The following is a 14,275-nucleotide window of genomic DNA, read 5'->3' as shown; positions in this document are numbered from 1 at the left end:
ACGAATGCAGTTAGACAACTAAAGATCAATAAACTCATGCAAACGGACATACAGCCATAAACGTGGTGTGTGCAAATGCTTAGCAGATATGCTTCGGAACTAGACCAATTAATATGACTAGACTATCCTCAAGGCAATCCTACGATTATACAAAGAATAAAAAATTCTAGGCACAAAGTGATATACAACACTACAAGAACTCTGGAACTTACTACGGAATCGTGCTTTTTATTTACAACTCAAATGCTTATTTGACCGTGCAATGAGTGAGGTCCACAAAAGACTTATACAATGATATCCATGTAACGAGCGTTAGGTTAGCGGATCCCAGACTCTAAAAACCTTAGGTCGCTAGGCACAAAGTCCCCTAAGAACTTAATAACTCGAATACCAAAGAGCCCACTCTTGATCAATTATGCAAATTTTTTTTTTTTTATAACTTCTGAGCAAGTGCGTTTCGCTCCATCTTGCTCAACCCTAGACTACTCGCACCATATGCGAGCCGGCTACTAGCCATTTGACGCCTCGCCACAACTAGCAACAACTTCCATATTTTTTTTTCAAAATTTTTCTTTTTCATGTCTTTATCACTAAGAACCTATAATCGAATTCTAAGCATAATAAGTAGATTGACCTTGAAAACAACCAAATCATAACAACAATCTAGCCCTTACGCATTCTCTAAGACTTAGTGGACTTACAATTGTTTCTAGCATGCATATTAACCTACACAACTTAATATCACTTTAATGCTATCACTACACTCACATCAATATCACAATTCAGTCGATAAATCATTGCAAAAGGGATCATGGTAAATGCATGAGCTACATGACATTCATAAAAAAAACTAAATGGCATAAATTATGCAACTATATGAACTAAACTATCATGAATATACAACTAAATGACACACACACAATATTCCTTAACTACCACCCCCAAACTAAAAATCTTCATTGTCCTCAGTGAAAGTAGTAGAAAGGAACACAGGGTATACCTACTCGGAGTCATCATCATCATCACCCTCAGTGGGTGGAGTATCAGGCGGCGGGTATGCAGAGTCCTCACCAAAAACTGGCCACTGGATATCAGCTCCAAGGCCTCGAAAAGCAGTCCCTAATGCAAGGGTGAGCTCCTGAGCAAACCTGCTCTACGTCTCATACATGGCATCCATCCGCCGTGAAAGCCTCCTATATTGGGCATCAACCATCCCAGCACCTTCCTGAGCTCTCGAAGAACCAGCCTCATCACGCCCTGGCCTAGCCATAGTAGCACCTCGTGCTGGATGCCCTCCTGGAAGACGATAACCCAGCCCATGCTCCTCAGGCTCACCACCGGTCCACTCCTGCATCCCATTCAGAGTGCCAGAATCAATCGGAGCTGCTGGCAACTGCAACTGCTCATGAGCCGGCCAGTTCACTCTCACTGCTCGGCATAGCTTCGTAACCGTAGATGCATAAGGGATGTTCATATGCTTCGCTCCCCTCAAAAACTTCAGAATTCCTTGGTAGATAAACTCACCAAGGTCCACATAGTATTCCTCATTCAGAATTCCCCACAACAACTGTGCTCACTCAACTGTGACCTCGTGTGCATGCGAAGAAGGCAAAATATTAGCACAAATAAATGCATTCCATGCACAGGCATACCTGTTCATGGCGATCGCCGGAAAGTGACGATACTCATTAGTGCCGGTCCTGCAGGTCCAAACTGTGCCTGGTCGACAGAGAGTCGCACAAATCAAATCCAAGTCAAAATCCTCAGCAGTCTTTTCATTCCAGTTCTCCTCCTCGGGCTTCCTCTCTCGCTGTCCAATTACATGGCGAATCGCCGAAGGATGATAATCAACCGTCAGCCCTCGGACCACAGAAAACCCATTCTTTTCGGCCTTCGCGTTCGCGTAGAACTCACGAACAACGCTCATCGGTACTGCTTCGGGTGACTCACAAAAAGCTATCCACCCCTTCTCTGCAATCATGGGCAGCAACTCACCATCCCTCCCCGATGGTAAAAACCCCCTCTCCTTCAGAATCGGCTTACCCAACAGCCTAGTGTACTCCTCCTCCGTAGCTCTGTCAGTTAACCGAGGCCTTGCAGCAGTACCCCTCGATGAATCAGCAGTAGGAACTGTGATGCTGCTATCAATAGTGCGTGCTCTCTTGGGTGCCATTGATTCGTGAATAAAAGTGTGTAAGAACTGATTTTTGATGTTTGTGAGAGGGTTTAAGTGTAGGAAGTTTTGTGGGAGATATGTAGGATAGGTGTATGTATATATAGGGTGTGGATTAGAGTAGGGTTTGGGAATTAAGGAGTAAAATGATGGGGTAGTGGGAACAAATCGTGGGTTTATGGGCTAAAACTGTTTTTGTGTTTGTTTGTTTTTTTTTTCTGAACTGTAAAAAAAAAAAAAATCTGGTACTCGACCCCTGAGCGGTCGCTCAGCAAAACTGAGCGGGCGCTCAGCTTGCTGCGCGGTCGCTCAGCAAAGCTGAGCGGGCGCTCAGGGGGTCACTGGAAAAAAAAATTTCAGCCCCTGTTTTCTGATTTTTTTGTGTTTTTGGATAGGTTATTAACTTCTAAGGGTTCCTGTAACAACAATTCATGGGTTGCCTCCCACGCAACGCTTCTTTTTCGTCATTAGCTTGACGTTTCGTACCCTGCTCAAGTAGTCAAAAAAATGGCACTAACCACTTCTCGGTTTGCCATGTCCCCATAGTAGTGCTTCAACCGCTGACCGTTAACCTTGAATGCTTGGTCCGGATCATTCTCAAAAATTTCCACCGCTCCATGTGGAAACACAGTTTTGACAATAAAAGATCCAGACCACCTTGATTTCAACTTCCCAGGAAAAAGTCGGAGCCGAGAGTTGAATAAGAGAACTTGTTGCCCTGGCACAAATAACTTTGGATGTAGCTTCCTATCGTGCCACCTCTTCACCTTTTCCTTATACATTTTGTTATTTTCGTACGCTTGAAGTCGAAATTCATCCAGTTCATTAAGCTGAAGCATTCTTTTCTTACCAGCTGCATCTAAATCCAGGTTCAACTTCTTCAATGCCCAGTAGGCCTTATGCTCAAGCTCCGCAGGTAGATGACATCCCTTACCGTACACCAACTGAAACGGTGACATCCCAAGTGGAGTTTTGTATGCTGTTCTGTAAGCCCAAACAGCTTCATCGAGCTTTAAAGACCAATCCTTCCTTGACGGACAAACAACCTTCTCTAGAATGCGCTTTATCTCTCTGTTAGACACTTCCGTTTGACCATTTGTTTACGGATGATAGGCAGTAGCTACTCGATGATTCATATTATAATGCTGCATCATAGAAGTGAACTTACGGTTGTAAAAATGCGATCCTTCATCACTTATGATTACCCGAGGTGTTCCAAACCTTGTGAAAATTTGCTTATGAAGAAAATTTAGCACTGCCTTTGCATCATTTGTCGGTAAAGCTTTAACTTTGACCCATTTTGAGACATAATCGACTGCCAGCAAGATGTACTGATTATTGCAAGACGAGATAAAAGGCCCCATGAAATCGATTCCCCATACATCAAAGACCTCGACTTCAAGTATCACATTTAATGGCATTTCATCCTTCCTTGACAAATTTCCCACTCTTTGGCAACGATCACACCTTAAAACAAACTGATGAGCATCCTTGAACAAAGTAGGCCAGAAAAAACCTGCTTGCAGAATACGAGCTGCCGTCTTCTCACCGCCATAGTGTCCACCATAAACCGTGGAATGGCAGTCTCGTAATATCCCCTCCGTCTCACAGAACGGGATACATCTCCTGATGATCTGGTCAGCTCCCTGTCTAAACAAATATGGTTCATCCCACATATACCACTTCACCTCATGCAGAAACTTCTTCTTTTGAGCGGATGTTAAATTAGGAGGCATTATATTGCTGACGAGATAGTTTACAATATCTGCAAACCATGGTTCTTCCTCCTGAATTGCAAACCATGATTCATTGATTAACGTCCTATCTTGTGAAGTAGAATCAGGATTCTCCAACCTAGAGAGATGGTCAGCTACTTGATTCTCAGTACCTTTTCTATCTTTGATCTCTAACTCAAATTCCTGAAGTAAAAGCACCCAATGAATGAGTCTCGGTTTCGAATCCTTCTTGGAGACCAGATAGCGAATAGCTGCATGATCAGTGAATACTGTTACTTTCGTACCAAGCAGATAAGATCGAAATTTCTCAAAACCAAAGACTATAGCCAAAAGCTCCTTCTCAGTAGTGGTGTAGTTCAATTGGGCACCATTTAAAGTCTTACTCGAATAGTAGACCACATGGAAGAGATTTTTCTTGCGCTGTCCCAGAACTGCACCTACCGCATAATCACTTGCATCACACATCATCTCAAACGGTTCTGTCCAATCCGGTGCTGTAATAACTGGTGCAGTGATCAAACTCTTCTTGAGAGTCTCGAATGCTGCCAAACATTCATCATCAAATTCAAAAGGCACATCTTTCTCAAGCAAATTGCACAACGGCTTAGATATCTTTGAAAAGTCCTTGATGAAGCGCCGATAAAAACCCGCATCACCAAGAAAACTACGGATTCACGCAAGTATACGCGTTCGCAAGTAATATAGAATACTTTCTAGTTTGTTCCCTCATCTTCTGTAGGGAATTTTATTGCCTTGAATACGTTGAAGGTCACATCCTGATCTTGGACCCGCATAGTAAGTTCACCTTTTTGCACATCTATCAAGGTACGGCCAGTAGCCAAGAAAGGCCTTCCCAAGATTATGGGGATCTTCTTATCTTCCTCAAAATCCAGAATAACAAAATCTGCTGGAAAGAAGAGCTTATCCACCTTGACGAGCACATCCTCAACTATGCCCCTTGGGTAAGTAATGGAACAGTCAGCCAATTGTAGCGACATGTATGTGGGTTTTGGATCAGGCAGATCCAACTTTTTAAAGATTGACAATGGCATCAGATTAATGTTTGCTCCCAAATCACAAAGGCACTTGTCAAAAGTTAGATTGCCAATGGTGCAAGGAATGGTGAAGCTTCCTGGATCTTTCAGTTTTGGTGGTAACTTTTGCTGCAGAACAGCGCTGCATTCTTCCGTGAGAGCAACGGTTTCAAGGTCATCCAGTTTCACTTTCTTTGAAAGAATAGTCTTCATAAACTTCACATAACTGGGCATTTGTTCCAGAGCCTCAGCGAAAGGTATATTGATGTGAAGTTTCTTGAACACCTCCAGAAACTTTCCGAACTGTCTATCCAGCTTTTGTTGCTGCAATCTCTTAGGAAAAGGTGGTGGAGGATAGAGCTGTTTCCCCCCTGTATTAGCCTCAGGCAGAGTGTGTTCAACAGTAGTCTTCCTTGGTTCCGCCGCTTTCTCCTTTTGCTTAGATTCTTCACCTCTAATTTCAGCTTCTACTTCTTTTGCCTTTTCAGCATCAGCTACTTTTCCAGACCTTAAGGTAATAGCCTTGACTTGCTCTTTAGCTTCCTTCCTGCCTGGTACTTCCGTGTCACTGGGAAGAGTGCCAGGTTGACGATTGAGCACTGCATTGGCTAATTGACCGATTTGATTTTCCAAGGTCTTGATAGAAATCGCCTGACTCTTGCACAACAGCTTAAGTTCCTCAAAATCAGCACTAGTAGGTGCAGCTGCACTTCCCTGTTGAGGATATGATTGCCTTGTAGCATACTGCTGTGGTTGCTGGAATCCAGGTGGGTTAAATTGTTTACTCACTCCTTGCTGATATGGTGGATGAATAGCATTCTGATTATTCCCCCAGCTGAAATTTGGATGATTTCTGTTGTTAGGATGATAGGTTGCTGGCACAGGCTGCTGTTGTCGCTGATAATTATTCACATACTGAACAGATTCATTTAGAAGAGAACACTGATCCGTAGCATGAAAACCTGCACAAAGCTCATAAACCATAGCTATTTGATTAACTCCATACGTAGCTAGAGAATCAACCTTCATTGATAGCGCTTGGAGCTGGGCTGCAATAGCGGTGGCTGCATCAACTTCCAGAATACCTGCTACCTTTCCTGACGTCATCCTCTGAGTGGGGTTTTGATGCTCATTTGCAGCCATCGTCTCTATAAGATTATACGCCTCAGTATAGCTTTTAGCCCATAAAGCGCCTCCAGCTGCTACATCGAGCATGGGCCGAGATTGGGCCCCCAAACCATTATAGAAACCAGTGATCACCATCCAATTCGGCATTCCATGATGTGGACATTTTCTCAACATTTCCTTGTAGCGTTCCCAAGCCTCGCACATAGATTCTGTAGGTTGCTGCGCAAACTGAGTAAGAGCACTCCTCATAGCAGCAGTCTTTGCCATCGGATAAAACTTCACCAAAAACTTTTGTGCAAGATCTTGCCACGTAGTGATGGACCCAGCTGGTTCAGAATGTAACCAGTCTTTAGCCTTGTCCCTTAGTGAGAATGGGAAAAGCCTCAACTTGATAGCCTCATCAGTCACGCCATTATACTTAAAAGTGCTGCAGATCTCGACAAAATTCCTTATGTGCATGTTGGGGTCTTCAGTTGCCGCTCCTCCAAAAGAAACAGAATTCTGCACCATCTGAATAGTGCCCGGCTTGATTTCAAAGGTGTTAGCTTGAATAGCCGGATGAAGGATGCTTGACTGAATGTCATCAATTTTCGGCCGAAAAAAATCCATAAGAGCTGGATCAGCTTGAACAATACGATCTCCCATGTTTACTGGTTCTTTCTGCTCAGTTCCTGAATCCGAATCCTCAAAATCTAACTTCTCCGGAATATCAAGAACTTCGTCTGTCTCCTCAGCTGTATCTAAAGTCCTCTTGCGAGCACGAGAACGAGTTTGCATAAACGCTTGCTAAAGTACCTGAAACACAACCGGAAAAATAAATAACTACTACGTCCTAATCACTGAGTCCTAATGACCAATGATGGTAAGTACATAAACTAAACAAATACGCCGAGTCCCCGGCAGCGGCGCCAAAAACTTGTTAGAGCGAAAACATGCACTAATATGCACGCAAGTATACGCGTTCGCAAGTAATATAGAATACTTTCTAGTTCGTTCCCTCAGAGACTCAGACTAAATTATTGTCTAATTAAACTCACTCACCAATATATGATTACTTCTCAATATTAAGAGAATAACACTTAAAATTGTTGATTAAATATTAACTATGATTAACTACTTAATTAATCACTTAACTAACACTTTAATTTATCAATAATAAAACACTCATGAGATCACAACTTCATTATTACTTCCTTCTATAGCCATTGTTATTACCTTTAGCATGTGACAGTGATGATATTAATCGAATAACACGAAACTGATAAAAGCCAACTTTTATTGTACTAATATCATTCTACCAAGCATCCACAATTAAGATAGAAGTTAAATAGTCATCAATTATGTTGAGTTCCCATATGTCTACAGAAATTGACAATACAATGATTTAAGCACAAGTTATTCTTTTTGATTACATAGGGCAAATAAAACTGTTAGAGTTACCCACTAATCATGCACAACGTACATGAACCTATGCTAGCATGGCAAGTTCTAAATCTCAAGATCAACCGTCGCTTCACAAGAGATTAACACCCTATCTTATATGTTCGCGACGCACATAAGACGAATACGCATAACCAATACTAGATATCATGCAATCATCACACACTAAAGTATTAAACAATTAACTAAAGAATTCCATAATAAATCCGTTGCAACCCCATGATCACGATTAGCCCATAATAGCACTTATCGACATCATGGGTTCAATTGAAATCATGATAAACAAACACAAGAAAATAATAACTAAACTAATTATATTAAAACAGAGTACGTCACAAGAGTAAATAAGTTCAAAGCAAGAAAACTAGCATCCAACGTTACAACGAAACAAGAATCACAAGAATATATGCTTCCTCTTCGTTGCGGTGTGCTAAATCGGTCTTCTTCCTTATCTCCTTCGCTCCTTGCGTAAAAACACAATCTTCTTCAATCCACACATGTGAAAACGTCTCAAATCTACTTATATAATAGTCCCATAAAACTCAGATTACATAGAAGTGGAAACCAAACAGAAGTAGAAGTCCTAAAATAATTTGTCTTTTTTCCCGACCCTGCGCGGCCGCTCAGCATAGCTGAGCGGGCGCTCAGCTTGCTGCGCGGCCACTCAGCAATGCTGAGCGGGCGCTCAGACCTCTTCTGGAAAATTTCTGATTTCGCTCCGTTTCTTCGCCGTAATCTGCCCGTTTCTTTCCTCTCGCAATGGTGAACACATGCCAAGGCTTATTCTTGATGATTCCTCCCCCGAAATGCAACTAAAACCCTGAAATGCATAAACACTAGAAAAACGCATCAAATACACAAAATACTTGATTTCAAGACACCAATTTAAGCCATTTTAAGACGCTCTAAGTGGTATATAATGCCACTTATCAGTAGGCATGGCAGTTTTGCAATTAACAGACAAATGATTTAGACTACCACACTTGACACAGATTTTTCTAGGAGCATATTTATCAGGTGTGTAGTTCTTATGCTTGTTAATTCCTACTTTACCATTTCTATTAGTTTTCCTTTTAGCCTCAGTTTTAACCTCAATCTTTTCCAGTGTGTCACTCAATTGCTTGACAGTCATATGACCAATATTAGCCTTTTTCTCCTTCTTCACTTGACTGGATTCTTCTGGAACAAAATTCTTGGAAACTGATCCATATTTCTCATTTAACTTGGCAAGTTTGGCTTTACTCACAGGTTTGCTTACAGTCGACGGATGAGGATTTATATCACTCGACGGATAACCCTTTTTGTTATCCGACGGATGACCCTCATCATCCGTCGAGTCTACATCTGTTAGAAATTCTTCAACCAAATTGGATTCCAGCTTCTCCTTATTCTTCTTCCCGGCTGCATCACAAAAGGACTCAATACCTTGAACTTTGGTGGTTTGAGCATGAACATCTCTAGATGTTTTTCATGCTTTAATCACCTCCTGTTCTCGTTCAAGCTGCTTCTTCAAGATCTCTTCTTTCTTCAAGGACTCAGTTTTCATCCTTAGCAATTTTACACTCAATTCTCAATTTTTCAAATTCAATGAACTGAGACTCTAGCACATTATTCCTCTCACTTAAAAACAAATTGTTTTCTTTGATTTTAGCATTTTCCTTAGTAAGAGACTTAAGTGTAACACGCAAATAATATAATTCTGTAGACATGTCATTTATTGCATCATTACACTCAGCTTTAGATAAATGTGCAAGGTTAATGGTGATTACCTGATTACTTGAATAACTTGTCTCTGTTTCATCAGATTTGGCCATTAAGGCTAGATTGACATAGCTGACATCCTCATCCTCATCCAGACCATCTGCTGCCCAGTCATTTTCTTGTGTAATGAAGGCCCTTTCCTTTTGTTTGAGCAACTTAAAGTATTTATGTTTATAATCCACAGGCTCAAACTTTTTTTTGATGGAATCTGACTTTCTACACTCACTGGCAAAGTGCCATGCTAAGCCACATTTGAAAATTTGAATTTTGATTTATCCACCATGTTTCTATTTTGCTTAGCTGCTCCAAAGTTCTTCTTGAACTTGAGCTTGGAAAATCTTCTGGAAAGAAATGCTAGAAGTTCATCAATATCTTCCAAGTCATCTTGGCTCAAAGAATCTTCATTTTCTGCTACCAGCCCCTTGCCCTTATTTTCACAGACCTTTGAAGTAGACTCAACAGCTTCCATCTTCATCTCCTTCTCTTTCTCCAACTCAGCAACTAGTGCAATGGATCCTACTTTCTTCTTTCCTCTCTCCATCCTTTCATCTTGCTCTATTTCAAGCTCATAAGTTTTCAAGATGCCATACAGTCTCTCCAAAGTAAACTCCTTGTAATCTTGAGAGTTTCTCAATGAGACTGTCATAGGTTTCCATTCCTTTTGAAGAGATCTAAGGAACCTAAGATTGGAGTCTTTTGTCTGATAGACCCTTCCATGCAACTTCAGAGCATTTAGCAGTTTTTGAAATCTACTAAAAATGTCAGTGAGAGACTCACTATCTTCACTATGAAAGTGCTTATATTGCTGAATTAGCAGTTGCATCTTATTTTCCCTGACTTGTTCAGTGCCATCACAGATAATCTGTATTGTATCCCAAACTTCCTTGGCAGTTTTTCAATTGATGATGTTGTCAAACATGTCACCATCAACTCTATTGAACAGAATATTCATGGCCTTCTTATCCTTCCTGACTTGTTTAATATCAGGATCTGACCACTCATGCCTTGGCTTGGGAACTGATGGCTCATTTCCAGTTGCAGCTCTCATTGGTACATGAGGGCCTCTCTCTATGCAATCTACATAAGCCTCATCTTGAAAAAGTAAGTGGAGATGCATTTTTACCTTCCAGTGATGGTAATTATCTTTGTCCAGAAAAGGAATCTTGACTCTTACATCCTTCTTGTTCATCTTACTGTTTGTTGTGATCTTCAAACTCTTTGTTCTTTAAGAGCTTGCTCTGATACCAATTGTTAGTCCCTAACAATGTAACAAGAATTACAGGAGGGGGGTTGAATGAAATTTTTGAACCTTTTTCAAAAATATAAAATGTTATATCTTAATAATATATAAGTGTTTGATTTGCAAAGTGCGGAATAAGAAGTTAGTAAAATCAAAACATAAGTAATTAAAAACACAAGTCTTTAAAAACTTTCTGGTGGATTTGAATGTATCCACCAACGATATATATTATATCAAGAGAACTTTGTGTAGCAAGATTAGCTCACAGCTGCTTACAAATTTGAACAACTAAGTTTACATAGAAATGCTAAGGATGCAGCTTACAATTGTTTCTCTGAGATAATGTTCTTAGTCTTGTTCTTGTTGTTCTATTTGCTACTTCTTGGTTTATATATCACCAAGATTACAAAGTAATAAGACAAGATAATAAAACAAAACCTATCAAGTCTAATATTATGCTGCTTCATTACTCTATTCCAGCATCTTTGAATATCTTCATAATAACATGGAAATGGCAATGCTTCTTTGTTCTCTAAAACCCAGTTGAATAGGCTTCCACATTCCTTTTGCATACACTCGACGCATGTGACTGTGTTGTCACTGTCAACAGATGTTTGAATTGATTATCCGTCGGGTACATTGTAATAACCCCAATTTTTGAGAAATTTTGAAACCCTTATGAATAGTGTTTTTGCTGAACGAGAAAAGTTTTCATGCCACGCTATGTAGGGGTTCTGCTATTGATCTTATGGGATATTTTTAGTACTCTATGTGGTATATAAGTGTATGTAAAGATCGTCAGAATCCAATTCCGAACACTTTGATTTTTCCCGGAAATCCACAAGATACGGAGAGAATTGAGTATAAGGTAACAGGATAAAAAGGATTTAAATTAAAGGATTATAAGAGAGGATCATAGAAGGAATACAATATATTGAGAAAGGTTAAGGGAACCTAAGTAATAAGATCCCGGGTATGATCCCTCAAACGATAAACGAGAATGAAAGATAAGCGAACCGTAAAACAAATAAGTGACCAAGAGACAAGCTTGTACAAGAAGCCAGGGATTGTGACATCATCAAACCACAAGGTGTGGACAAGTGGGAGCATTATGACATGTGCAAGGTGACACAAGCATGACATGGGAAGGAAGGAGGTGTGGTGGCTTTTTAACCACACAAATTCAAGGGCAACAAGGTAATTAACTAAATCAAACACAAAAACAAGCCAACCAAGCCAAGCAAAATCATTTTCATCAAAATCAAAAAGAAACCAAGGCATGGTTCATCATGCTCTCGGCTTTTTACTATTGCAAATGGGCAAGAATTCAAAAACTCAAGATCCAAGCCTCCTAAATTGGTGAGTTAATTCCCTAATCATCTTCATGCTTAGTTAGGGCTATATCATGAGTTTAAGCCATCAATTCCTTCTCCATCTTCTCCATTTAATCAAAGAAGAAGACTATGAGTAGTGTTTTCAAGTTTTTAACTTGAAGTTTTTCTTGTTTTTCTTGAAGATCCAAGCTTTCCTAAGACTTCTCAAAGCTTCTTAAGGCTTCCTAGCTCCTCCCACCACTCAAAGGAAGGTATACCATCTCCAAACCCTAGATTCCTATATATTATAAGATGATTTTGATTAGTAGGATGATATTGTAGCTTGTTGTTGTGATTAGAGTTTGGGATTTGAATTGGTAGTGAAATGGAATGGTAAATGTTAAGGTTTTGATGAAAAGAACTTAAGTATGATTAAAGTTAAGCTTAGGCATAAGTATGAACGATTAAATTGAATTGGTTGGGGTTGTTATGATGTGATGAGGATGGATGTTGGTTGTATGTTGGATTTGAGGTTGATTTGGAATGGGTTTGAATGGTTTAAAATATTGGAAATCGCGTAAACATAGCCGTCGTAACGTCCGATTTTCTTTGGACTGTTTTTGTGCATAGCATTAGGACCCGAGAACCCCCTGCTAGATTATGACCACTGCCATTTTTAGATAGCTCATGTTACGAGCTTCGTTTTGATATGTAGTTCGTTCGATTCCGATGCACGGTTTAGGAGAAACGACCGTTTCAAGTAACGGCGTTTCGCGAACGAAACATTTCCCCTCGCCTTACTTTGAAACATAGGTTAAAGACCAAAAAGGGTTAATTAATGTATGAAACATTTATGGTAAGTGTGTTAGGCAGTTGGTAAGACACTCGCGAAGGAATCGCTTTAAAACTCGTAAAGGTTAAATTATTAAAAATGGTGGAGCCGAGGGTACCCGAGTGGCTTAAGCGAATCAGTGAGCGCAAAACAAGCGTTAGAGTCTAAGTTAGTTAAAGTATAGATTTACAAGTGATTTTGGTTTAATTCCAACTTACTTGTTGTTTATAGGTTACCAGACTCGTCCCGAGCCTTTTATCATCCCAAGTCGCTCAGGCAAGTTTTCTACCCGTTATACTGTTGTTGTGATGTAAATATATGTATATGCATTATCTTGTGATAGTGCATGATTGTTATTAGCAAATTTTGCGATATATTGGAGCATGCTGATATGGTATATATGCATGTCTGTTTCATAATCTGGTTATCTATCTGTGGATTTCAATGCTTATAGTTGCATAATACCTATGCTAGAAATAAGCAAGTAGTTGTGTATACCCTTAGTATAAGGGATAAAAGGTGAACGTATTTCTAAACCGGGAGTCGAGGATCCCGAGTAGATTTTGTATATATGTATATAAATATATATATATATATATATACTTATATATATATGGTTATAGTTTTCCAAACTATTAATCGAATAAGGTTTATTCGATAACTTTTAATTTATTAATTGAATCCTATTTCGAATATTCATTCGAGGGCTTATGACTCAGTTTGTTTTATCCTTTGAATATTACTTGAATATTCTTTTGAGGACTTATGACTCCTTTATTTTATTATTGAATATTATTTCGAATATTCATTTGGGGAGGTATGACTCCTTTATTTTATTATTGAATATGATTTCGAATATTCATTCGAGAGCTTATGACTCAGTTTATATTAATTAATGATTATTAATTGGGCAGTCATTTGAGGATGTATTGACTCCGTTATTTCATTTAATGAATATTATTTATAGTATTCATTCGAGGTATTATGACTCCGCTTATTACTTAATAATATTCTTTATTGTATTAAAGAATAAGGTGTCGATAATCAAACTTATTTTTTATTATTCAAATAAAGATATTACTTTCGTATAAGTATATCTTTGATTATTTGCTATTCATTCGAGTATAAGTTTTCCAACTTCTACCTCCATTATTCTTTATGGGAATATTATTTAAATAATAATATTCAGATATTTCTTTCATACTGGGGACTGATTTACTTCATTAAATCAGCTTTACTCCAAACACTCTTTAAAGTGTTTTCGAGTCTTCAAAATGATTTTTAAAAAGTTAGAGCGGATCCCAAAACTCATTTTTATATTTAAGATCTTCCTTTTTAAGGGGATTTAAATACTCGCTCAAAACCTGAGGGATCCGGCTCTGTGGTGTATTTTATATTCGCAACAAGGTTGCAGTTTTGGTAAATGAATTGATTACTTACCCAACGTTCGGGAAGTAAGTCCATCTATTGAGTCGGCATAAGCAACATGGGCTCAGTGGGCGTCCATGATAGTGTAAGTGGCTCAGTGGGAGTCCATCAAATGCGTAAGTGGCTGAGTGGCAGTCCAGCATAAGGTCCTATTGAGACCAGGGTGATGACCAGTGGGGAATTCGTCCAT

The 14,275-nt window shown here is 39.4% G+C and overlaps 1 non-coding gene across 1 annotated transcript; it reads left to right on the top strand.

Moving 5' to 3' along the window:
* Window positions 1-6,216: 6,216 nt before the first annotated feature.
* On the top strand, window positions 6,217-6,323 carry LOC141722306 (small nucleolar RNA R71). Its single transcript, XR_012575324.1, has one exon. It is a non-coding gene; the product is annotated as a small nucleolar RNA R71 (small nucleolar RNA).
* Window positions 6,324-14,275: the final 7,952 nt, after the last annotated feature.

Source organism: Apium graveolens, chromosome 4 (genome assembly GCF_009905375.1).
Source record: "Apium graveolens cultivar Ventura chromosome 4, ASM990537v1, whole genome shotgun sequence".
Classification (NCBI taxonomy): domain Eukaryota; kingdom Viridiplantae; phylum Streptophyta; class Magnoliopsida; order Apiales; family Apiaceae; genus Apium; species Apium graveolens.
This window is presented reverse-complemented; position numbering and strand designations above follow the sequence as displayed.